This window comes from Misgurnus anguillicaudatus, chromosome 9 (assembly GCF_027580225.2).
Source record: "Misgurnus anguillicaudatus chromosome 9, ASM2758022v2, whole genome shotgun sequence".
NCBI lineage: Eukaryota > Metazoa > Chordata > Actinopteri > Cypriniformes > Cobitidae > Misgurnus > Misgurnus anguillicaudatus.
In genome coordinates this window covers 27,776,394-27,802,501 of record NC_073345.2, presented here as the reverse complement: position 1 = coordinate 27,802,501, position 26,108 = coordinate 27,776,394, and positions in this window count along the sequence as shown.

The window sequence follows — 26,108 nt, the reverse complement described above, 5'->3', positions numbered from 1 at the left end:
GATATTTAACAATGTGAACTTAATTTAATCTATTTCATTCAACAAAAAAGTGTGTCTTGTCAGTTTTACTTAAAAATGATATGTTCAGCCAACATAACATTGTTGCATAAAAGTAACAGATTAATAAAGCCAATACAGACTTGCATTTCATTGGCTGAGGATTTTGCAGTGTATTATGAGTAATCATAATCATTCATCCATTAAATTTTTCATGTACAGTTAACTACATTTTTATTTGTTGACTCTACTAAGGTTTGTTAAGTTTACTTATACTTCTTTTTTAAAATGACCCAAATTATTGTTTGTTGAAATTACTTAAACAAATTGTGTGGAACCTGTTGACATAATAATTAAACCCAACATTTCATTTTTTTGAATGTAGGAACAACCGTTTGTGCTTTTCTCCAACGTTCTTTATGAGACCATTCAGCCCATTATGGCATCGTAAAGCGCTATTATTTTTAATAATAGTGTGCTTTCTTCATTGCACCTTGTAAGGTATCCTCAGTAGCCAGGAGTGATGTTTTATTAAGATATCTTCGAATATACTAACAGTCGCACGATTATCTCCAAACTTCTCCTCTGTCATAACAGTAGATGATCTGAGAGAGAAAACAGACCACGGAAGACAAAAATAAATTGGATATCACTGTGGACACTTGATAACAAATGTACATTTCATGCAACAATGCACCCGACACATTTTTGAATGCAATGATGCATGAACACTGGCATAGCATCCATACATTTCAATCGCATATGTTTTGGGCCCAGGATTTCACATTTCTTTCTTTCCGTTTCTCTTCTTGTACCGAAGTGCTCCTGAGTGCATATATGAAATATCCTCTATAGCAGCTGTCAAAGTGTTTAGCCAGTGGCTTGAATCTTTATCAGCAGCCTGACGCCTGAAAAAAAGAGCAGCCCTAAAGGGTTCGATATTTACTCCTTTTCCAAACTGCACAAGAAGAGAAAACCTAAAGTTTTTAACAGAACCCCCCAAAAATGTTCTGCAGCCAAAGGGACTCAACAGAGATAACGGCGTCTCAACAACACACCCGCTCAAGAGTGATGCTTTTAATTAGTCTAGTCACTCTAATGAATGTTGGATGGGGGGGAGATGAGAATGGCACACAATGACTTTCAGTAAACAAATCGTTACTGAACCCCTCAACCCCCCTCACGCTGCTGCTCGAGCATTAGCGCGACCATGTGCATTTTCCAAGTGCACCAACATTAACAAAAATTACAGATTCATAAATGCATTACGCTAATAAGGGGTGGCAGAGGAACATTTAGTAAAATTTCAAAAGTCACATCCAAATCAAGCCATTAGAAATTACCAGTAAATGAGCTATTCACCATAAATAATGAATTTGGTTCCAAACAGAATCACTCAGGGCATGTTCAATTACTCATTCAGACAGAATAAACCAGCGACGGTGCATAAAATGCGTTTGCCGGCCTCTACTTTGTGCCGTCGGCAGGCAAAGTGAGATTTAAGTTTTCGAACCCGCCGGTCGCGCGTTCACACACCCGCGTGCTAATGGAATCTCTTTGTCTTCATGCCGCCGCTTGCTTTTCTGCATCCCGTCCAGGAGAACTACTTAAAGAGTTGCACGTAATTACACTTTACCAGTCGGCTTGTACACACGATGTGTTCGCAAACATTGTTTCATTTGCACGCTTCAATTTGTCGTTATTTCCGCGCTGTTAAAGAGACCCGGGCGCCGTACGATAATGCAATGAGTTACCGTACCGTACGGCATCCGTACCTGATGCTCTTCTGTGCATGAAATCACCGCATATTTTACAACTGGATCACCGTGATGGTGTTTTACAGGCCCCGTGTCCTCCAGCCTCTGCTCTGAATCTATCAAAGGTGATAGATTTCAGTCCTTGGAGTCTAGATTGCGGTAATGACCAAACTGGAGTTTAAATAGATACAGGATGAGAACAAAAAAAGAGCAGGGGGGCTTGTGACCTTTGATTTACATGGTGCATAAGAGATGTAATTCGATGGAAGAAAAAACTTCTGGCTCGTTGTATTCCCACTAGACACTGCATGGTTTTTATGTAGAGTAGAGAGGAACACGATAGCTGTTGAAATTAAAAGGAGATGTGGGTGAGTAACAGATTTAGTTTCAATACCTGCAACGTTGTGCTTTAAATTGCTACAATATTTTCATCAGTTATATGATACAAATTAAATCAATGCCATTTTAACATTAAAGAGCCCTTGGTAAAAAAGAGAACGTTATTTGGTGAAATGCAATGTGTTCATGTGGTTTATCATTCAAAAACACATTATTTTTCACACACCACACATTATTGTTGCTTCTCTATGATTCACCTTTCTGAAACACGTAGATTTCTACAAAACATTTTTCAATTGTTTTGACAAGTGCGTTGTGCGATTGGCCGAATACCTCAAGCGTGTGACGGAAATGTGACGCTCCTTAACATATTTTGAAGATCAGCTCCCGAAAGAAGACAATATCGTCTTTACTACCTTATCAATACGAGCCTGAATCTGAACCAGAAAATGCAGATGACCAAGCTGATTGATCAACTTTGCTAGTGTGGCTTGAGCAGAACATAACAGATTGGTAAGGTAAGGATATTAAAACATAAAACAGCAAATTTAACCTGTTAACTGTCACTGTAAATGTCAATATATCACGACAAACTATATTGTAAAGGTCTAACAATGTAGTTTTCATATTTCAAAACCTTTTAGTAGTAATAATAATGCAGTGACTGCACTGTAAAACCTAAAAGTTAACTCAACTCAAACCATTTAAGTAAACTGGTTGCATTAGTTTTAAAACACATACATTTGAGTACTGTGAACTTAAATAAATTGAGTCATATGCAATTATGCACTTACATTTAAGTTCACACTACTTAAATATAAGTGCATAATTTCACATGAGTCAAGTTCACAGTACTTACATTTATGTGTTTTAAAACTTAAATGGCCTAATGCAACCCGATTACTTAAATGGTTTGAGTTAAGCTAACTGTTAGGTTTTACAGTGTATAATTTATTAATTTGTGACAAGAGTATGCAGCAAACTAAAACAAATCTCCTTGTTTGTGATAATTTTATGTATAAAATAATACTATATTGCATTATTTTTATTTATAACAATAAACTGCTATAACAATGTTTTCTTATTTAATATTTCCAGACACTTCCGTTAAAAACATTAAAGTCTCTTCTTTAAACCAAAATTAGCCTTCTAGACCAAGAAATACCAGAGTTATGTTAATTTAAAAGGGTACATCACCTTTACCCCCCCCCCCCCTAAAAGGGTTATGTCAGGTAAAGGGTTAAATTCTGAGTATGAATTTATTGTGGAAAAATATTTTATAAAACCTATAGAGGAAAAATTATATAAATTCTATTGTGGTAATCAAAAACCCCAATCTTTTACCAAATAAGGCTGCTCAGCAGTTTGCACTCTTTCTAAGTCCTCTGAACATATCAAGTTACCAATCATTTACCCTAAAAAAATGAGCTATATCTATGTTACGCTCTACACGTTTCGCATCTAATATGTCTCGTTGAGTGAACACCAAAACAAATTTACTTAAAAAAGCTATGTAGCTATTTATGTAAAATTGTTGTTTACGAGGGTCTTTTTAGACAATCTGAGTGTGTATAAATATGCATCATTTGACCATCTTCAGAATGACTGCTCTTCATCGTTCAGTGAGCGGAATGTTAAGTGACTAAAAATCTGTTTTTCACGAACCGTGTGCGCTCTTGTGGAGAAAGGCTAAGTTACTTAACTCTCCCAATGTGAGCAATAGATCAGCGGACTCAAATGCAGTTATTGGCCTCAGTCGAGTAAACAAAATACAGTGACCTTAACATAAATGCCAATTAGACCTTTGTTGTCTCAAATGGCACCATAATAATGACGTGTCAACTGCTTTTGACGTAAATAGACTGTAAATGGTGTGAATCTGTCGCATACCAGCGTTTTCTACAGCTGCTGAGGTGGTCCATACTGTATATTCTTAAAGGTGCAGTGTGTCATTTTTAAAAGGATCTCTTGACAGAAATGCAAAATAATATACAAAACTACATTATCAGAGGTGTATAAAGACCTTTTTATAATTAACCATTATGTTTTTATTACCTTAGAATGAGACGTTTTTATCTACATACACTGGGGGTCCCCTTACGTGGAAGTCGCCATTTTGTGCCGCCATGTTTCTACAGAAGCCCTTAACGGACAAACTTTTTTACTAAGTTGTCTCCGTTGATAACATGTTTTTTTTACGGTGGCGGCTACCATAGTTTCAAAAGCAAGGGGTGAGCAGTGAATTGAGCTGTTGGTTGCAATTCGCAACCTCACCCCTAGATGCCGCTAAAATTTACACACTACACCTTTAAACATTTTTTTAAACATTAACTAATTTTGGGGTGGTTTCCCGGACAGGGATTAGGACTACGCCTTAGTTTAATTAGGAAATATATATACTAATTTTAACAAACATGCCTTACTAAAAACATTTACTGGTGTGCATTTTGAGGCAAAACAAAGGGCACTGATGTATTTTAAGATATGTCAGTAAGTTGTTTTCAGTTTGGACACTTACTTTTATTTTAGTCTAGGACTACTCTAATCCCTGTCCGGGAAATCGCCCCCTTATGTTTTTCTAAATATATTTTGAAATAAAATACTACAAAAATCCTTTTGGTAAAGATTTTCGTTCAAGAGATCAACTTTATGGGTGCTGGACTTGTATTCTTGACAATGACAGTAAAGTTGAAGCTTATCTTATCTAAAAAAAAAAAAAAAAAAAAAAAATACTAAAGCGCATTTCTAAAACCGTAAAAAATATTAAATCTAATCTAAAAAAAAAAACTAAAGCGCATTTCTAAAACCATGAAAAAATATTAAATCTAATCTAAAAAAAAAACTAAAGCGCATTTCTAAAACCGTGAAAAAATATTAAAAGAAAAAAAAGAAAGAATATCTTTCAAATTCTTTCCTTTTGAACAATATAAAAAAAGTTTTCCGTAATGCCTGCCTATAATAATAATAATAATAATAATAATAATAATAATAATAATAATAATAATAATAATAATAATAGTAATAACAGTAATAATAATAATAATAGTAATAATAATAAATCAAGGGGAGCGGGACAATGAGCATAATTTAAAAAAAGTGGTCTGTCCTTTTAACAAACATTGGTATATTTGTAGCAAAAGCCAAAAATACATTGTATGGGTCAAAATTATCATTTTGGGATTATTATTATGTAAAGATCAGATTCCATGAAGATATTTTGTAAATCGTAAATATATCCAAACTGTATTTAACTGTAAAAGTTGATGCAGTTGCTAATGACTTCAAAGGCAATTTTCTCAATATTAAGATTTTTTGCACCCTCCGATCTCAGATTTTCAAATAATTGTATCCTAATAGACTATACATCAATGGTAAGCTTATTTATTCAACTTTCAGATGATGTATCAATCTCAATTTCAAAAAAATGACCCTTATGACTTATGGTTTTGAGGTCCAGGGTCACATATTTATCTGTGAGGTACCAATATGGACATAGAAGGTATAAATGTGTACGTTCTGAAAAAGTACTGCCACAATGACAGCCTTTGTACCTCTCTCTGAGAGTGTATACAGGTCGTGTTTCCAAGAAGTGTTGGAATTTTTTAGGATAAAAGTAACTTTGTATAGCACTTCTCATATTACCCTACTGAAAAATCCAGCTAAGACCAGCATAAGCTGGTGAGCTGGTTTTAGCTGGTCTCGCAGATTGGTTTTAGCTGGTATTGCTAGTATAGCAAGCTGGTCTAGCTGTGTTTTGGTCACTTTTTAAGCTGGTCTAGCTGGTCATGCTGGAAGACCTGCTGATCCACCAGCTTGACCAGCTTTTCCAGGCTGGGAGGACAAACTTAGACCAGCTAAAACCAGTTACCAGCTTATGCTGGTCTTTTAGTAGGGTGTTGCTCATATAAAATGCCTAAATGGAAATGTAGAAAGAAAGAAAGAAAGAGAGAAAGAAAGACAAGAAAGAAAGAAAGAAATGGCAAGGGGGGTGCCCAGATGATTGGGGAATAGAGTGGTTTACCACTGGCCGAGATATCCAAGTACGTAAATAAGACTTGCTAACAGCCCCTGTCTGTGTGTCTCTTTGAGTTACTCCAATTGAGAAGAGGACTCAGGTCGGTGAAGAGCCCAAGGTTGAGGAGCTTTCTGCTGATTGTCGAGGACGTTTCTTTTGGTCTCAAGCCTCTCTCTGGCCAGGATAAAGCGGCAAATATGCGAAGACCCGATGTTCGCAACGGTGGTGAGCCGCCTCATCTCAATCCTCTGGGGCCTCTTGTCTTACAAGGACACAGGCTGGATATTCCCACCTGGCGTAAACACTATTGGACAGGCGAAGAATTGAAGAGCTCTTTCCACACCTACACTCACTCAAATCAGCAGAGACGGCACACGGTGTTCATTCACTCCACCCGAATGTTCTCTTTCTTTATCTTTCTTTCACTCGCGCCCTTGCTCGCACTTTTTCCTCCCTCGTTCGCTTTATCCCCCCACCCGAAATGAAGGACGAGTCCCTGAGTAGGAGAGGGAGACAGAGAATGCCTGTTGAAAGGTCTCGTGGTGAGCCTGCCTAACGCCGCTCTCTATAGCATGATCAATATTTGACCTTCCACAGTATTATCATTCTTCTCTTTTTCTATATTCCCTCTATGGAGCCTGAAATTACATTCTCTGCTAAAGGCCGCCATGCACGGCTTCTCAAAATGGCCCTGCCATCTATATAGAGAGAGAGAAAAAACATCGGACGGGGTTCAGAACGAGAACGCCGACCGCCTCCGAGGATTCTGGGGAATAGAACAGTCTGTCATAGATACAGTGCTGATGCAATAAAGTACAACTCGAGTCAGCCAGGACCAACTGTTCCAGGCAATGCACAGTCACTATTCAGGACCTAAAAGATAGCTAAAGGTCAATACTTTGTAATTTGATTGTTTCACTTTATCATTTCTGTATGCGCTACTGACAGCGATGGCTGCATGGGCGAAGCAAACCTTATAACTGGCCCACCACTCATTTTTTGGCGAATTATTATTAATATTTCTGTATGTGCTACTGATCGGCAGATGGGTGAAGAAACTCTTTTACCTGTTCTGTTTCTGTACCTCAATGTGTAGAGCATTGCATGAGCAAAGCAAAGGTTATGGGTTCAAGCCCAGGTGACACGCATACTGATATATGTACAGATTAAATGCACTTTGGAAAGTGCATATAATGCATTCGTCATAAATGTAAACATAAATGCATAACTCCCCTTCCACCCACGTTTTGGGAATTATTATGTAGTTTAAGTAAAATAAAGAGCAACTTTTTCATTTGCTTGACCATAGTGCGAAGAATGATGATGTTTTATGCATTGATAAATAATATGATTATAATAAACAATAGTCTATATACAGTAAATACATGTATACCCTACACCAAGAGTAATAAATGCTGTTAAAACTGATGTTTGTTCATTCATTACAACTTGTAGCTGTAGGCAGGGTTTAAACTGGAATTTGGTAGCTGAGGGAACTCTTGAAATAAAATGGTAGGTAAAGGCTCTGACGACACTACCATGTATCTCATACAAAAAAGTTTGGTTTATGTGAAAGATTAAACTTACCTCACTGTCACCTACTGTCAAATTACATAATTTTACAATATAGTAATGCTTAACGAATTACATTATGCTTTTTGAGTCACAAATCTAATAATTCGGATCAGGAAAATAAGTATTGGGGAAAAATACGAACAGATCAAAAAATTACAAGCTTATGAAAATCAAAAAAAAAAAAAAAAGTTACTAATAAAGTAAGGTCTAACAAAAGTATTTAGTTATATAGAATCAAATGTACAATAACACTGTCTTCATTTTATAAATTAAATATAATTCATCTTTTTTTAAAGCTATAGAAGTGATTTTCCTTTTGTATTTTGTGTTTTGACTAGATAATGACCCAAACATAAGCAGATTTATGATTTATGTACTGTCTCTTTAAGACCGGATAAACACGGACCCAGATCGCATACAGACAGCTGATTTCTTTCTGAATTGTTTACATTCATTTAAGACATAATACTTAAAACTGTTGTATTTCAGATAATTGTGTGTTTATGTTTCCTAACATGTGAAGAGAGATTCTGTATTTGCGCGCTTTTTGAAACGTGCCTCTCCGTGCGTGCACACACAAGACAGGTCAGTTTAGCATCTTCTTGCGTTCAAATTGTTTCAAATCACTTGAATGTTAACATTTGCAAGGCTGAGAAACCTTTTTTAATATAGTGTTTTTTTTTTTTGCAATTATTATTAAGTCATTCCACACCAGCCTTTTTTTGAAAAGTTGCCCTCCAGCATTTTTTTTTGTGTGATTTTCACAAAAGTTTCACAAAATTACTTTCAGGAAAATTTTCTTCTAAAAATGTATAAACATAGAAATATATCAAATGAATGAAAAGATCCTCTGCTTTCAAACAAACAGAAAACAGGAAAAAACATTTCATCCTATCTATATTTTTTCTCTGTTTATAAACTGCTAAATATTGGTATATTTCTTTAAAAATACAGTTTTTTAGCAAAAAGCTAAAATAATTGCATTTTTGTGAAGGAATTTGTTAGAGAATCAGATTCAGAACGATTATCAAAACATACACAGAGTTTTTTTTTTTTTATATAAATTAACCATCTACTGGATAATAGATAACCATAAAAACTAATCAAGAACACGTTTTTTTAATGCAAATGTTTTCTCTTAATTGACGAGATAACTTGTCAATGGCGGGGAAAGAGTTAAAGCGATTATTATAATGTATTTATGTATCATTTTTCTGCTTTCCCACAAAAAAAGTTTGTGTATATTTTGACTGAGTTGCTCAGCCTGGCTTTTAGGTATCCTTGCCACTGGTTCAGACTACAAGTACAATGAAAAGATGGTGTTAAATCACATTTTATTATTGATATATATTGTTTTCCCCGTCCTCCATAGGTGCAGAAACACCATTCCGATCCGTTCCGCCCCAATTTAACCCCTGCCTATAGGCCTATAACCCAGATCAATGAATCCTGTCAAAGTATTTTCCATTGTTTCCATGTGTATCAACATAATCTTATGGCAATTCGTACATTTTTACGATGTGGCTTACTCGTATTCCTTCGTATGACCATATTCGCCACATTGACGTTGAGGGCGGGGTTTCATAATTGCTTTATTTCTAAAAACTTAATAATTTTGTATGACTGATATCTCACTAGACAATAAGAAATCATTTTCATTTCAAAAACTTATATCACTGACAACAGTGGTCTGGCCAGGATATTGTCATTTAAAAAGTTGCAGCCCTCAACTGATGTTTAAGTTGTCATTTTGTGTATTGGCCACCAGTTGTGTGACTGCAGTACCAGTTTTAGGGTGCGTCTCATTTCTCTGTCTTACCCCTTCCCCTTACCCCTTCACCTCGGTTTTGCGCATTCATGTGAGGCAAAGTGGTGTCTCAATTCTCAGTTTGATCAAGGGCTAGGGCCAAGGCGTAGGGATACATAGCCCTTGAAACGAAGTGTGATAATGACCACACTTGAAAGAGAGGGGTAAACGTTAACGTAAGAATTTCTCAGGAGAGCCGGCATCAAGACGTTTTATTGATGAACGTCGAACTGTCAAGGAGTCGCAAAAATAAAAGTAACGTTTTTTTCTGCAGTTTAATTGAGATTATATTACGACACTCATGTTTTATGATACCTTTAATAAAATGTTCAAGCGGTTTTAATTGCAATGTTTTCTTTTGAATCGCTAGTTAAGGCGATAGCTAGCAGCTAAGTTATGCGCTATTTGTTGAGCTCCGCTCAGGCAATGGATACCACAACCTGAGACAACGGCATCTTCTTTGTTTCTCAACGCTTGTCTGTTTACGTAGCAGCCGGTTAGCGGCAAGGGAAAGTGACGCAAACGGTAATCGAGTGGTGTCTCATTTTTTTAGACAAACGGTCTTACCCCTTTCCCCTTTACTCGGTTTCGAGGGGCAAGGGGAAGACAAAGACAAAGGGGAAGGGGTAAGAACGAGAAATGAGATTGGCCCTTAGCCACAAGATTTGTGATTGCAATACCAGTTTTGGCCACAATCCTACATACTGTTCCTTTAACTAAAGTGTAGCTACCCTGCTAAAAAAAACAATAGACACCATCACAGAAATTCTATTGGTTTTATTGGGAATTTTATAGGTTCTAATGGAATATGGCCCAAAACACACTACAGTGTATTGGTCTTTGTTGGTCTCTAATGGTATGTATTGGTTCTATGTATTGGTTCTAATGGAACATGGCCCAAAACACACTACAGTATAGTTGTTTTAATGGTAAAAGCTAATGGTTCCTATTGGTATATTAATGGAAACCATTAAAAGTTTTTGTAATGTTTTATTGTTTTTTTTAGCAGGGTAATATCATAAATTGCCAAAAACCGTAACCAACTGGCTATGGAAGACTCTTACAGACATTTGTCCTTAAAAAAAAAAAACAACAGGCAGGACTAGCAGCCTGATGTCACGTCAAGCAATTAATATTTATGAGCAAAACTGCTAAGTTTAATAATGTGCCACTCACCACTTTTATGATTGCTCCAACACCTTTGAACTGAGGTAATTTTGACAGAGTCAGATGTACAGTAACAAACTACTGTAACTATAGATCTAGTCATACTTGTACAGTAAATATGGCTTTTTAGACTACACTTATTGCTAGCTCACTTACAAAATGTCAAATGCTCTCTCATTTGTAAATGAATAAATGTAAATGATTGTATGGGAAAGCTGAGTACAAAACACTCTACAGGTCACAAAGCCAAACAACCAGAGAGGATATGTTTTTATAGACTTTTCGTTTTTTTTTTTACTTGAATTAATCTTGCTAATTAATTTGATATTGACATTAAGACACGCATCGCAATTTTCTTTTAATAAAAAGCCCCAGTGTCTTTGAATAAACGCCTTTAATGTTTGGAAAAAATAAATTTGTTTTTGCAAAAAGGAATAAAATACCGAAAACCAAACAAAATAAGAAGCGGAAAAAACATGCGACTGATGATTACCAAAATAAATTACAGAAAAATCTTTTTAACACAAGAAACATGATGAAATTCACCGATGTGAATGAATGTTTGTGCTTGTGACTATTTCATAAAAAAATATTAAACTCCTGAGGGATTTATATCATGCTGGGTTTAATTCGGTCGGAATAGTAATCAAAAGAAACACGAATTAAAATCAGGAGAATATATTAGCTTTTTGAGGAATACAATGCTAATCAAATCGAGTTAAACTGCTGTATGCTCTCATTTAAATCTACACTTAACTTACAGTATGAGAAGAGTCCAAACCTATTAAAACAACACGAATTACACGCTTTTCAAATCTCTGTGTTTGTGATTTCATTCAGTCTGTTTGGACGACATCCCTCTGGGCAAACCATACAACAGCAGGTACCAAGGGACAGCTTACATATGTAACCAGAAACAACCTGAGAGCACAAAACATCCCAAACACCATTACAATAACATATGGCTCAATAAAGTAAAATGTAATTCCATCAGCTGTAAATGTCATTTTGCTGTTAGATAAAATCATTCACCGGTCTACACCTGAAATAAACAAAGAGGTAATATGTTTCACATTTTCCCACCCATCTATTTATCTATCTATCTATTCATCTAAGCATATGGTGAGATGGACACGTCTGTCACGGCACGCAAAATAGAAGTCATTTGTTTGAAAACGTGCATGAACACATTGCACGTGTGTTGGTGAGGCGAACCTCGTCCTGTTTGTGGCTGCCCCCATTTCCATAGAAATCAAAAGCTGTCAGAAGTTTACTCGCCCCCCCTGTTTTGACTCCATTCAATCAAGTGTGTGTGTATAATTACCCAACCGCCGTATGCTAATCTATGGGGACCCAAATATTGCGGTTTGACAAATCCTTCATTTGTATTCACATGCCACACAAAGCATCAATCGTGCTTTGCGCGCAGGCGGCCCCCCTAACTTACCCACACCCCCCTTCCCAATTCCCTGGAAAACAGAACTGCGAAGCAAAGCGCTGGCTGATTAGAACTGGGAAACATGCTGGGTTCTGCGTGTGCCATTAATATCTTCCCATCCAGATGGCTCTTTCTAGGTATTTGAATTCATAAAAAGTGCTAAGACTAGGTCCTGCCCTGGAAGAGTTTGGCGACGTGGACTGTCAGCGGGAACAGGGACTGGGAATAAACACAGCGTGCGCTCCAAAGTTTGCCACCCGCTGGGGCTAATAAACGCCCCTTTTCCTTTGGTCACCCAGCCTTGGAGAGCGAGCGCGGGCTGTAATTGCCGTGTCGATGTGCTGAATTCGCAGGCGCAGGTAAGCGCATGTTCGCTAGTGCGGCGTGTTCTAAATGAGGCCATTTTTCGCCCATCGCCGGTGTTCATTACGCACGCCATTGAATTGTAGGAAGCGTGTCTCTGCCGCGTGTGGGTGTCTTTTTAACGAGTCCGAAAGAAACGGTGAAAGCTCAGTGTGTGTGACTAATATGTATATAAATATCTATCTAAATAGGCCTGCAGGCTGTATAGCAACGTTTTTTGGACTTGAAACAAATAACAGCGGCGAGTTGATAGATGGATGAAAAGGTGAAAAGCCTGTCAGGCCGTGAGTGTTCCATCATGCGGTCACCGCCGCTCTCGTCTTTTGTCCGCGTGTGATTATGATGGCCGCTGCAATCTCCTCACAAAAGGGTGAGAGGAGAGAGGGCAGTGTTTCTGTCAGCGCGTCTCCTCCCCTTTAAATACAGACCATACAGCTGCCTCAACCAAAGACTGTGCGCACACACACACAGCAGTGCTCACTTTTAGAAGTATCAGTAAATTACTATCATGTCTTTATATTATATATACACCTGTCTTTTCAACTTTATTCAGCGAACACTTCTTTTTATCTATCTGTCTGTCCAAATGTATATTTGTCCGTCCATCCATCTTTTTAGCCTTTTCTTTGCTATCCTATTCTTGTTTTTCAGGCTTTAGTTTGTTTTTCAGCTATCTTCTTTGTCTGTCTGTCTGTCTGTCTGTCTGTCTGTCTGTCTGTCTGTCTGTCTGTCTGTCTGTCTGTCTGTCTGTCTGTCTGTCTGTCTGTCTGTCTGTCTGCCTGCCTGCCTGCCTATCTATTTATCATCTATGATTCCATCTATCAATTCATCCATCTGCTTTCCTGCCCATCTGCCTACCTGCCAATCTATCTGTCTGTCTGTCCGTCTGTCTGTCTGTCTGCCTGTCTATCTATTTATCATCTATGATTCCATCTATCAATTCATCCATCTTCTTTCCTGCCCATCTGCCTACCTGCCAATCTATCTGTCTGCCTGCCTGTCTGTCTGTCTGTTTTTTCTGCGTTCTTCTTTCTTTCTGTCTGTCTGTCTGTCTACCTGTTTGCCTGTCCGTCCGTTTTTTAGCTTTTTAGCCTTTTGTTTGTTTTTTTCAGCTATCACTTCTATCTGTCTGTCTGTCTGTCTGTCTGTCTCTCTGTCTATCTATCAATTTATCTGTCTATCTATTTATTATCTTTGATTCCATTTATCCATTCATCCATCTGCTTTCCTGCCCATCTGCCTACCTGCCTATCTATCTGTCTTTCTGTCTGTCTGTCTGCCTGTGTGTCTGTCTGTCTGTCTGCCTGCCGGTCTGTCTGTCTGTCTGACTGTCTGTCTGTTTTTTCTTCTTTCTTCTTTCTGTCTGTCTGTCTATCTATCTATCTAGCCTTTAGTTTGTTTTACAGCTGTCTTCTTTCTCCGTCTGTCTGTCTATCTATATGTCTGTCTGTCCGTCCGTCTGACTTTGTAGCCTTTAACTTGTTTTTGAGCTATCTTCTTTCTATCTGTCTGTCTGTCTGTCTATCGTTTAGTTTGTTTTTCAGCCTTTAGTTTGTTTTTCAGCTATCTTCTTTGTCTGTCTGTCTGTCTATCTATCTATCTATCTATCTATCTATCTATCTATCTATCTATCTATCTATCTATCTGTCTGTCTGTCTGTCTGTCTGTCTGTCTGTCTGTCTGTCTGTCGGTCTGTCTGTCTGTCTGTCTGTCTGTCTGTCTGTCTGTCTGACTCTCTGTCTGTTTGTCTGTCTGTCTGTCTGTTTGTCTGTCTGTTTGTCTGTCTGCCTGCCTTCCTCCCTGCCTGCCTGTCTGTCCATTTTTCAGCTTTCTTCTTTCTATCTGTCTGTCTGTCTGTCTATCGTTTAGTTTGTTTTTCAGCCTTTAGTTTGTTTTTCAACTATCTTCTTTGTCTGTCTATCTATCTATCTATCTATCTATCTATCTATCTATCTATCTATCTATCTATCTATCTATCTATCTATCTGTCTGTCTGTCTGTCTGTCTGTCTGTCTGTCTGTCTGTCTGTCTGTCTGTCTGCCTGTCTGCCTGTCTGCCTTCCTGCCTGCCTGCCTGCCTGCCTGCCTGTCTGTCCATTTTTCAGCTTTCTTCTTTCTATCTGTCTGTCTGCCTTTTAACCTTAAGGTTTTTTCAGCTACTGTATCTTCTTTCTATTTGTCTATCTATGAATCCATCCATCCATCTGCCTTCCTGACTATCTGTCTTTCTGTATTTCAGCCTTTTCTTTGTTTTTCCACCTATCTTTCTGCTGTATTTTCAGCTATCACTTCTATCTGTCTGTCTGTACGTCCATATGTCTATCTGTCTGTCTGTATGTCCGTCTTTTTTGCCTTTTGTTTGTTTTTTCAGCTATCACTTCTATCATCTATGATTCCATCTATCTATCTATCCATCTGCTTTCCTGCCTACCTGCCTTCCTGCCTATCTATCTGTCTGTCTGCATGTCCGTCTGTTTTTTCTTCTTTCTTATTTCTGTCTGTCTGTCCGTCCGTTCGTCCAGCCGTTGGTCTGACTTTGTAGCCTTTAATATGTTTCCCAGCTATCTTCTTTCTATCTATTTGTCTGTCTGTCTGCCTGTCTGTCTATATGTCTCTCTGCCTGCCCGTCCGTCTGTTTTTTCAGCTTTCTTCTATTTGTCTGACTTTTTAATCTTTCATCCATTCATCTTTTTAGCTTTTGTTTTGTTTTTTTCAGCTATCACTTCTATCTGTCTGTCTGTCTGTCTATTCAGCCTTTAGTTAGTTTTTTCAACTATCTTCTTTCTATCTGTCTGTCTGTCTGTCTGTCTGTCTATGAATCCATCAATCCATCTGCCTTCCTGACTTTCTGTCTGTCTGTCGGTCTGTGTTTCAGGATTTTGTTTGTTTTTCCACATATCTATCGGCTGTATTTTAAGCTATCACTTCTATCTGTCTGTCTGTCTGTCTCTCTGTCTGTCTGTCTGTCTGTCTGTCTGTCTGTCTGTCTGTCTGTCTGTCTGTCTGTCTATCTATCTATCTATCTATCTATCTATCTATCTATCTATCTATCTATCTATCTATCTATCTATCTATCTATGATTCCATCTATCCATCCATCCGTCTGCTTTCCTGCCTATCTACCTTCCTGCCTATCTATCTGTCTGTCTGTCTGCCTGCCTGCCTCTCTGCCTGCGCGTCCATTCGTCCATCCGTCTGTCCGTTTTTTCAGCTTTCTTCTATCTGTCTTTCTGTCTGACTTTTTAATCTTTCATCTATCCGACTTTTTAGCCTTTTGTTTGTTTTTTCAGCTATCACTTCTATCTGTCTGTCTGTCTATCCGTATGTCTGTCTTTTCAGCCTTTAGTTAGTTTTTTCAACTATCTTCTTTCTATCCATCTATCTATCTGTCTGTCTTTCAGCCTTTTGTTTGTTTTTCAGCTAACCTACTTACTATCTGTATATCTATATATCCGTCTGTCTGTGTCCATCCATCCATCCATCCATCCATCTCTGTCTATCTGTCTGTCTTTTCAGTCTTTTGTGCCTTCACTTTTCTTGTTCTCTCATTCTCTGTCTCTCTCTCTTTCTGTTTCCTCACCAGTGGAGATTTGGAAGACGGCGGGAATAAGAGCAAACATGGAGATTAGTAGCAGCTAATAATCCTCTTTTTTCACACGTAGTCTCATATTTCTAAATTAAAGAGGAGTGCAGGGGGGTTTATTAAACATTAAAGGCCACTTTATCTGAGCAGCCGCACCCTCCGCCCACCCCCGGGGCTGCAGTGCACCCTGGGATTTGCAGAGAGTAAACTAAAGCCATACATCATTGAGCGCTGGGCCACGGGAGAGGAGTGCGGGCCAATAATTCTGAGGTTAAACAATGTAATTTGGATCTTGTACATGCAATTTATTTCAGACGTCAAAAGAAGTTTAAACTTTTCTCTATTATTTAAAGACAAATGAAAGCCGATGCTTAAGGTTCGAAATTGGTATCTAGCAAAATAAATGTTTACTGGTTTAATATCTTATACGATTTTTGCAAGCTCAACATTAAATAGTAGATCACTGTGTTTATGCTCACCTTTGAACTATGTCTACATATCATTAGTATTAATGTGTTTCAAAGAAACAACTAATATATTAGCAACATAAAAATATTTCATTATAATAAATCTTAGCTGACAATGAAAAATGCTGCAAATTAGATAATAGATTATTTTAATCAATTCTTTCAGTGTATTCTTCTATTAAAGGTTTGTTGTGCATGTTGCAATATCTCATAATATCTTACACTGTTGTGTTTTTCTCATTAACTGTAGATGTTAATTAAAATAATTTAATTATTAATATGATGCAAAAGACCATTTGTCCACAAATACTTTTGCCAGTCATTTCATTGATGACATTAGAAATAAGTCAACGTTTGCTAACGCTGAAAGAAGCCAAGCCCCCATTGCAAAACCCATGCATCTAAACGACAAACCAATATCTACAACCACGATTAACTTTGTGCTATGTGGGTCCTGTCTTGTAGGGTGTCAGGGCGGCGGTTCGGAAATGGGGAGGAAATCTCCCGCAGTTTAGAGGATTAACAGCTACAAAGTGCCCGCCAGAAATAAAAGAAGGGCAGCCAGTGAAGTGCTACAAGTGAATTAAAAGATTAAGGTGGTTTATAAAGACTGATTACAAAGCCATAGGGGTTTCTGAATGGGAAGACAAACCTTACGATGGGATAATTCCCTTGTTCTTTTTCCTCATGGATGGGCTATTATTTCACGTTGCACTCTCTCCTTTAAATCGATTCGTAATGGACACCCAGATTGAAACTTGGGCCTAAAAAAAGGTTGAGCATGAATGAGCGATATAAACAGCAGAAAGAGAGGGAATTGACAAAGGTAAAATGAGACGGCGGTGACATGCTGTAAACCAGTAAGCAAGAGCCATTCTGGTTTGTGGTATTACCTGCAAGTGTTTTAAACTTTTGCTACTTCTCCACAGCGAATATCAGATAGCTTAAAGAGATTTTAAACCAAACCCAAATAATGGGTCACACAATTCATATACACTCACTTAAAGGATTATTAGGAACGCCATACTAATACTTTGTTTGACTCCCCTCCGCCTTCAGAACTGCCTTAATTCTCATGGCATTGATTCAACAGGGTGCTGAAAGCATTCTTTAGAAATGTTGGCCCATATTGATAGGATAGCATCTTGCAGTTGATGGAGATTTGTGGGATGCACATCCAGAGCACGAAGCTCCCGTTCCACCACATCCCAAAGATGCTCTGTTGGGTTGAGATCTGGTGGCTGAGGGGGCCATTTTAATACAGTGAACTTATTGTCATGTTCAAGAAACTAATTTGAAATGATTTGAGCTTTGTGACATGGTGCATTATCCTGCTGGAAGTAGCCTAGCCATCAGAGGATGGGTACATGGTGGTCATAAAGAGATGGACATGGTCAGAAACAATGCTCAGGTAGGATGTGGCATTTAAATGATGCCCAATTGGCACTAAGGGGCTTAAAGTGCCCCAAGAAAACATTCCCCACACTATTACACCACAACCAGCAGCCTGCACAGTGGTAACAAGGCATGATGGATCCATGTTCTCATTCTGTTTACGCCAAATTCTGACTCTACCATCTGAATGTCTCCGCAGAAATCGAGACTCATCAGACCAGGCAACATTTTTTCAGTCTTCAACTGTCCAATTTTGGTGAGCTTGTGCAAATTGTAGCCTCTTTTTCCTATTTGTAGTGGAGATGAGTGGTACCCGGTGGGGTCTTTTGCTGTTGTAGCCCATCCGCCTCAAGGTTGTGCGTGTTGTGGCTTCATAAATGCTTTGCTGCATACCTCGGTTGTAACGAGTGGTTATTTCAGTCAAATTTGCTCTTCTATCAGCTTGAATCAGTCGGCCCATTCTCCTCTGACCTCTAGCATCAACAAGGCATTTTTCACCCACAGGACTGCCGCGTACTGGATGTTTTTCCCTTTTTACACCATTTTTTGTAAACCCTAGAAATGGTTGTGCGTCAGAAGGGGATAATACCACGCATTGCAAGTCGTGAAAACACAAACACACGCACACAGGCATGAACACACCCGGAGCAGGTGGCAGCTATCACTGCAGTGCCCAGGGAGCAATTGGGGCTAAGGTGCCTTGCTTAAGGGAACTTCAGTTGCAACCAGCTAGCCATGAGACTTGAACCGATGACCTTTGGGTTACAAGCTAGACTTCCTAACCCTTAGACCACAAAGGACTTTTTTTTGAATTGTTTCATGTAAGTCAAGATTTTTATTACAAAAATATATATGTCTATATCTGGTCTAGCACAAATATTTTCTACTCTCTCCCTCTCTGGTCGATCAAATGAAACAGAATTTGCATATTCTATAGATCGCATGGATATGTTCACACAGCAGAACATGCCAAATTGTTGAATATTAAATAGGTGTTATGTAAATGTGGGCGGTCAAATGTTAATGAGCTCACGGTGTGACATCAATTCTCCACGGATGACCCAGTTTTGCAGCTTATGGTTTCTATAAAGGGCCTATATAGAGCATCAAACTATCATATTTCCAAAAAGCAATAAAAATCCTGTTTCCATGATACGGTGCTATGATACGGTCCAGAAAATATAAGGGTTCTAAGAAATTATGGCTGTGAAAGTGAGAAGCAAGGCGGCGCATGAAATACATAAGAAAAGAAAATGTGAGCAGATAGGAGGGGAAGATAGAAAATGCTGCCCGCTGCAAAGTCTTCAGACAAAAGCGTGAAGCAATGGAAGTTCTTCAAGCCTTCTCCATTCCACCGAAAGCCAGTAAGCACTTTTCTCTGAGCCGAAAAGCTCACAGGAACATCGCCCATCAGCACTTTTCCACCACAGGAATAGTAGATCCAGGTAAAGAGCGACACATGTACAGGATTTCTCCAGCGACAGTATCTCTATTTTTCTTGTGCTTTTGCTTTTTCTTTTCTCGTCTTTTTATCCCATCTCTCTCTACCCCCTCCCAATTTTCCGTCTCTCTCCGAATCCCTAAACCTCTGCTCTCTGCTGAACTCCCATAATGCTTTGCTGTCATAGCCTATTAGATGCTAACCAGTTAAGATCATGGCGTCTCTCTTTGAAAACTAAGCCACGTATTGCGTTTCCCGTTAGTCCCGTGGGGCCGAACGACACAATTCCCTCTTATTCCAGCGCACCCTCCCTACCTTCCTCTCCATCCGCTGTATTTTCTCATCTTGTTGCACCGAGCGGCATTCGTTATATAAACCTACTTACCCATTGTGCTGCCTTTCACAAAATAATGACACGGGATCCAGCCTATTATCTTCTCACAGTGTATGTAATTTGTAATTAGGAAGAAGTAACAATTCAACTAATGATTGGCTAGTGTTTTGCTACCGCAGCCGGCACTGAATCTGGCTCGGTGTGATTTTAAGAGGTGACGTACAGTGAACATTCACAGACTTACACAAGGACACATGCATACGCAAATCTACACACACAGTCCACAAGCCCACTCCCACTACCTGACCCCCGAATGCTTGAGTGGCAGCGCTATTCATGCGACTGGAGCCCCCACAGCGAACCGCGCTCTCCAAGGGAACTTGAACTGAGACACAAATTACATTTTCTGCACAATTAAAGCAGTAGCAGAGCTAAGTGCGTGGAGAGACGGGCGGCCCTCTAGGTCCTGCCTCTCAGTATAATGGCCATGTGATGAAGACGGCCCCCAGTTAATTAGCCTCTGAAAATACTCATTCTCGCCCGGGCACGGGCGATGGAAAAGCGTGCGGAAAGGCCCCTCCATCTTATAACCTGCCGCAGACAGGCATCTCTCAACAGAGCCTTAATACAGTGATTATTGTACGCCTGTGATTATGAGGGGCGCTACCCACCGCTTTCGTTCTAGCTACAACTACCCTGGATAAAAACAAAAGTGCCGTGCCATTTAAAGGGCAATTAGCGATATGCTTTATCGACGTTCATTTAGAACGATTAACACACTGCTCATAAGGTTTTATTGCATCACAGAACGACGCTCGTGTCGTTGCGTGTACGACTGAACACAGTCGTGTAGTCACAAGCGTATTGAACAGCATAACAACCAAAATTAAGAGAGTTTAATGTGTCGGCATGAGGTGAAAAACTTTTTCACTGTTAAAACTTAAACAGGCACTTTAAAAGTTACTTTAATGGATAAATCTCTAGTCTTTTAGATACTTCAATACTTCATAGTAAAATTACACTCAGTTTTAGTTTCCCGGTACTTCCACTTTTAATGGTGAGCAGAAAGCAGGAATAAATCTTAGGTTAGATCTTTGAGAAAGAGAGAAACGCAGAGAGAGACCTATTTGTGTGAATGTCTTGCAAGCTGTCATTTGTTATAAACCTCATTTATTGCCCTGTGGCTTACATGCATTAAGATGCAGAAGTCTCAGACCACAACATAACTCTTTGCAATAAATAAATAAATTAACTAACAAAATAAAGTACTTAACACGTTTCTGTGGTTCGCTTTAATTCTGAATAGAAAGGTACGTTTAACATGGCTTGGGGTGTTTCAGTATTCTTTAGATTTGACCTTTTACTTTAGATTGTGGTAACATCCAATGTAAAGGAAAACTCCACTTTCATAAAAAATCCAAATAATTTACTCACCCCACATGTCATCCAAGATGTTTATGTCTTTCTTTGTTCAGTCGAGAAGAAATTACGTTTTTAAGGAAAACATTTCAGGATTTTCCTCATATAGTTTTCCTCAAAAGGGCTCTAATTGTGGTTTTCCATTGCATAGTACCCCACGGTTTTGGTTTGGGTCCGCTTACTTTTGTGAGCTTTTCCACTGGGTGCAGAACTTAGTACCCAATACTTTTCTTAGTAACACCTCGGTCGGGGTTCCAAGCGACCCGAGCTGATACCAAAATGTGACTCGAAAACACTGTAGATCACTGATTGGTCTGAGAGAATCGTCACTACCAGCGTCATCGCTATGATGTAAAAGATTAGCTTTACCTTAGTGCTAGCAAACATGTTGTCATCTGTGCTCTGCTGTAAGTTCCCAATCTCCCTTCTAGCGATGAAAAACATGCACAGATTGAGAATGAGGAACACCATATCAGTTTTTTCTAGACTTGCAGTTTGAGGCAGCACATTCGCGACACACACGTCCGCATATATGCTTAAATGCAATTTAAATAAAGGCTCAGAGGAGCACGTTGACTGACGCCACAGGTGTTTGTACAGAAACTGTTATGTGAGACAGAGGTAGTGATAAACGCAATGCACAAACATCTCTTTGTGGTGGTCAGTTTTCATTTTGTGGCTGAGAAATAAATGAAACTGTACAACGACGCTATCACTTGTATGATATCAGTAGGCAGCGCAAATATAACGACACGCCTATAATCCCTCCCACTCCGAAGTGATACTAAACTCGATGGAAAAGCTAACCATGCCAAAGTGAGGTGAGCTGACCCGACCTGACCCAAACCAAACTGTGGGGTACTATGCGATAGAAAAGCTCCATAAGAGTTCCTAACCAATGCATAAGAGTTTAATATAACGAAACAATTGTAATTTTCACCAAATAAAATAACACTGTACTTTTAAACCACAACCTCTCATCTTGCACTAGCTGTGTGATGCCCCAGCGCGACCTTACATATTACGTAATCACATCGAAAGGTCACACGTTACATATGTGAAACGCACACTAGTGGACCATTTTGAACAATAAACTGACACAAAGACATTTATTAGTATCATTCCACATACAACATTGTAAGAATGATCCTCTTTATCCACACTTGTAAACACTGGAGCGGTAGTTTCGCGTACGTCATAATGCTGGTGCAAGATGAAAAGTTGTGGTTTAAAACTACATATTTTTTATTTTCTTTGGTAAAAACGACAATGGTTTCGGTAGAGAAGGCCCTTATGCCTTGGTTGGGATCACATATGGCTTTTTTCCATTGCATAGTACCCCACGGTTTGGGTCAGGTCGGGTCAGCTCACCTCACTTTGGCGTGGTTAGCTTTTCCATCGAGTTTAGTATCACTTCAGAGTGGGAGGGATTATAGGCGTGTCGTTATATTTGCGCTGCCTACTTCTGTGACATCATACATGTGAGAGCATCGTTGTACATTCCCATACATTTATTTATTTCTCAGTCTGCCACAAATTAAATTTGACCACCACAAATAGATGTTTGAACATCGCGTTTATCACTACCTCTGTCTCACATGAGTTTCTGTACAAACACCCGTGGCGTTGGTCGACGCACTCTGCTGAACCTCATTTAAGTTGCATTTAAGCATATATGCGGACGTGCGCATCACGAATGTGCCGCCACAAAACTGCAAGTCTGGAAAAAAAACTGTTATGGTGTTCCTGATTCACAACCTGTGGATGTTTTTCATCTCTAAAATGGAGTTTGGGAACTTACAGCAAAGCACAGATGACAACAAGTTTGATCGAGACAGCACAAGCTAGCATGAGGGTGAAGCTTATCTTTTTCATTATAGTGATGACACTGGTAGTGACCAATCTCTCAGACCAATCAGTGATCTACAGTGTTTTTGCATCACTTTTTGGTATCAACTCGAGTCGCTTGGAACCCAGAAGAGGTGGTACTAAAAAAGTATCGGGTACTACGTACTGCACCCAGTGGAAAAGCTCCCACAAGTAAGCTGACCCGACCAAACCAAACCGTGGGTTACTATGCAATGGAAAATGGCTATTAGAGCCCTTTAATGATGCATTGAAACTGTCGAGGTCCATGCAAGTCCACTATATGGAGAAAAATCCTGGAAAGTTTTCCTCAAAAAACTTAAATTTGTCTCGACTGAACAAAGAAAGACATAAACATCTTGGATGACATGGGGGTGAGTAAATTATCGGGATTTTTTGTGAAAGTGAAGTTTTCATTTAAATAAATAAATAATGCATAATGAATAAATAATGAATAATGCACAAATTTTAAAATATATTTTCAGCACAGCCATTGGGTTAAATTAACCCAGATTTTTTTTTTATATTTGACACAACAATGGATTAAAACAACCCAGCATTTTGGGTTGAAACAACCCAGCATATGTTAAATTCCAACCCAACAGGCTGGGTTCATCCCTTTTTGACCCAATGCTGGTTTGAAAATAACTTTTTTAGAGTGCATTATTTATTAATTTAATGTTATCACAATCTGAAGGAAAAGGTCTGATCTAAAGAATACTGAAACAACCCAAGCCATGTATAATGTGTATCATCAGTGTATCATTAAAGGTTTAAATTTACTCAACAAAAAAAATTCTTAAAAAAAGAAAATCATTAAAAAGTAATAAAACTGTACAGTTTTTGAGTGGATTTTGTCCTTACATTCATTTGAAAGACACAGTACATGTTTAGTCAGACACATAGAAATATCAAGTTGGCGTTTCCACTAAACAATGTTAACCGAAAATCTGCCTTTACCATTCGGGAACTACTTTCATATTTCACGATGGATGGAAACAAGTGAAACCCATCTTCATTCAATGCCCCCAAGGTGCACACATACCCACCAATCCCATTAATACCCCAAAAGAAACCACAAACCAGCTGCCCTCATCAGGATTCATATCGGCAACATGGCCTCTGTAGATTCTGGACTCACGGCTCGCAAGCGCTATTCATCTTTATTCACTTTGAGAAGGACAGAAGACGCCGCCCGTTTTATTTTATTCTAATTCCTCTTTATAGCAAGTTGTCTGTTTTCTCTTCACCCTCTATCTCCTGTCGAGGTCAGAAAGCATCCAGTCGCACACAGCGTCTAATAAACACAACCTTGCCGTGACACATGGCTCATAACGTTACGGGAGATTTAGTCTGGCTCGTCCACCAGGGGAACGAGAGCAAGCGTGACTTCCAAACAGAGAAACATTGCCTCAGGACTCCTGCTTCATACAGTTGCATATCATAGGGTTTTATATCATAAAGGAAATCATAAAAGGTTGGATGGTGACCTGATTATATATTTTTTTGTAATAGGATATACACTATATTCATGCAAGGTTTATGAGATCAGATGTCCAGAGGGGCAACGGAAGTGCTTGTGCGCCAGAGTAAATTGCCAGAGTGCCACCAGCCCGGGGACAAAACCGTTTGGTGTTACTACACTCCAGAACCATCGATAGACTGGGATTGTAACAAGTACAGAGAGAGAAAGAAAGTGGACGAAAGGGGAGGCAAGGTTAGGAGAGGAGGACGGTAAGAAGGAAAAAATATCCGTGAAGTATGCATTCAGGAAATTGGAATGGCGTTCACACATTGCCAGGGCAAAATGGCTCAACGGCAGGAGGAGGAAATTGTTTATGAAGCTTTCTGTTGTATAGCCCAATCTAAACTCTGCACTCAGAGAAGAGACGGAAAGGAGAAAATTGGATAGAAAAGCTTCCCGGGGAGTTGGGCGTAGAGCAAAATGGGAAGAGAGGGACAAAGAGAGATGAAGAGTGAGAAGAGAGAGAGTAATAAAAAGAGAAGGAGAGAGCGAGGAATGAGCTCTGATCCTGGATCAGAGACAGCTTCATACTCTTCATGAATAAAGTCGCGGCTCCAAGAATAGAGCGTTTTTTCCCTCCACCGATAATACATTCACTTTTCATTGTGCAACCTCTAGCGATACACATTACACACAGCGATGTTATGGTGATTATGACAATAATTCAAATGCTTAAGCATTCACCCAGGGTTTATGACACCATCATTTATGGTCATAACATTACATAAAAAGGCAATTCTGTACTATTGAGCTGTTTTGCAATTCAGTTCAAGCACATTTGAGATGAGACAATGAAAATGTTTCTGTTCAACATGTGGGAAGTGTCTTCAGATCTGAAATTGACAGATTTCAAGACTCACACTTGTATAAATAATAAAACATAAAGTGGTGCCAAGAAAGTTGTAGCTGTGTAAGCAGCAGCCAACTGTATGGATTTAAACCGATATTAAAGGGATAGTTCACCCAAATTTTTTTTTATTTTGACATAATTTCCTCTAGACATATAGCCTGGTGTCGCTCAAATGTTTCTGGGCAAATTGGATAGACCTAAAACCAATCAGAGCGATGAAAAAGATGACGTATGCAGAGCTATATATATATAAGACTTTTGACGAATCCAGTCGGTAAGACAGCGATAACATCTTTTTTTTTAGATATGAAGGCTTCGATTGTTGTTCTTTGCTGGGTTTTAACGTAAAGCAAAAGTTTAAATTGCTTAAACAGATGCGATAGCTGATTCGAACGAGTGATGTTTCACAGCGGCGTCCATCTTTGTAAAGTACAAATCTGCTTCACCATCGCTGCGCTGTTGTCATCGTGTAAATCCCGCCCCAACGTTTCTGATTGCTGCCGCGATTAGAATTCAGCGGATTAGAAATGGGCTTCAATGGGCTCTTTGCCAGACTTACTTGCCGAGCAAATCTAAATTTGCCAGAAGTTGTTGTTCTGTTGAGCACAGATGCTAAAAATTGCTGGGTTATTTTAAACCCATTATGGGTAAATGTCAGCCCAGTCTCACGAAATTTCGTTATATAGTCACATAATATTTTGACTCTTTTTTCGTGATATTATCACGAATTTCCGCGTTTTTCGTGATCGTATAACGAATTCCTGTTTTCAT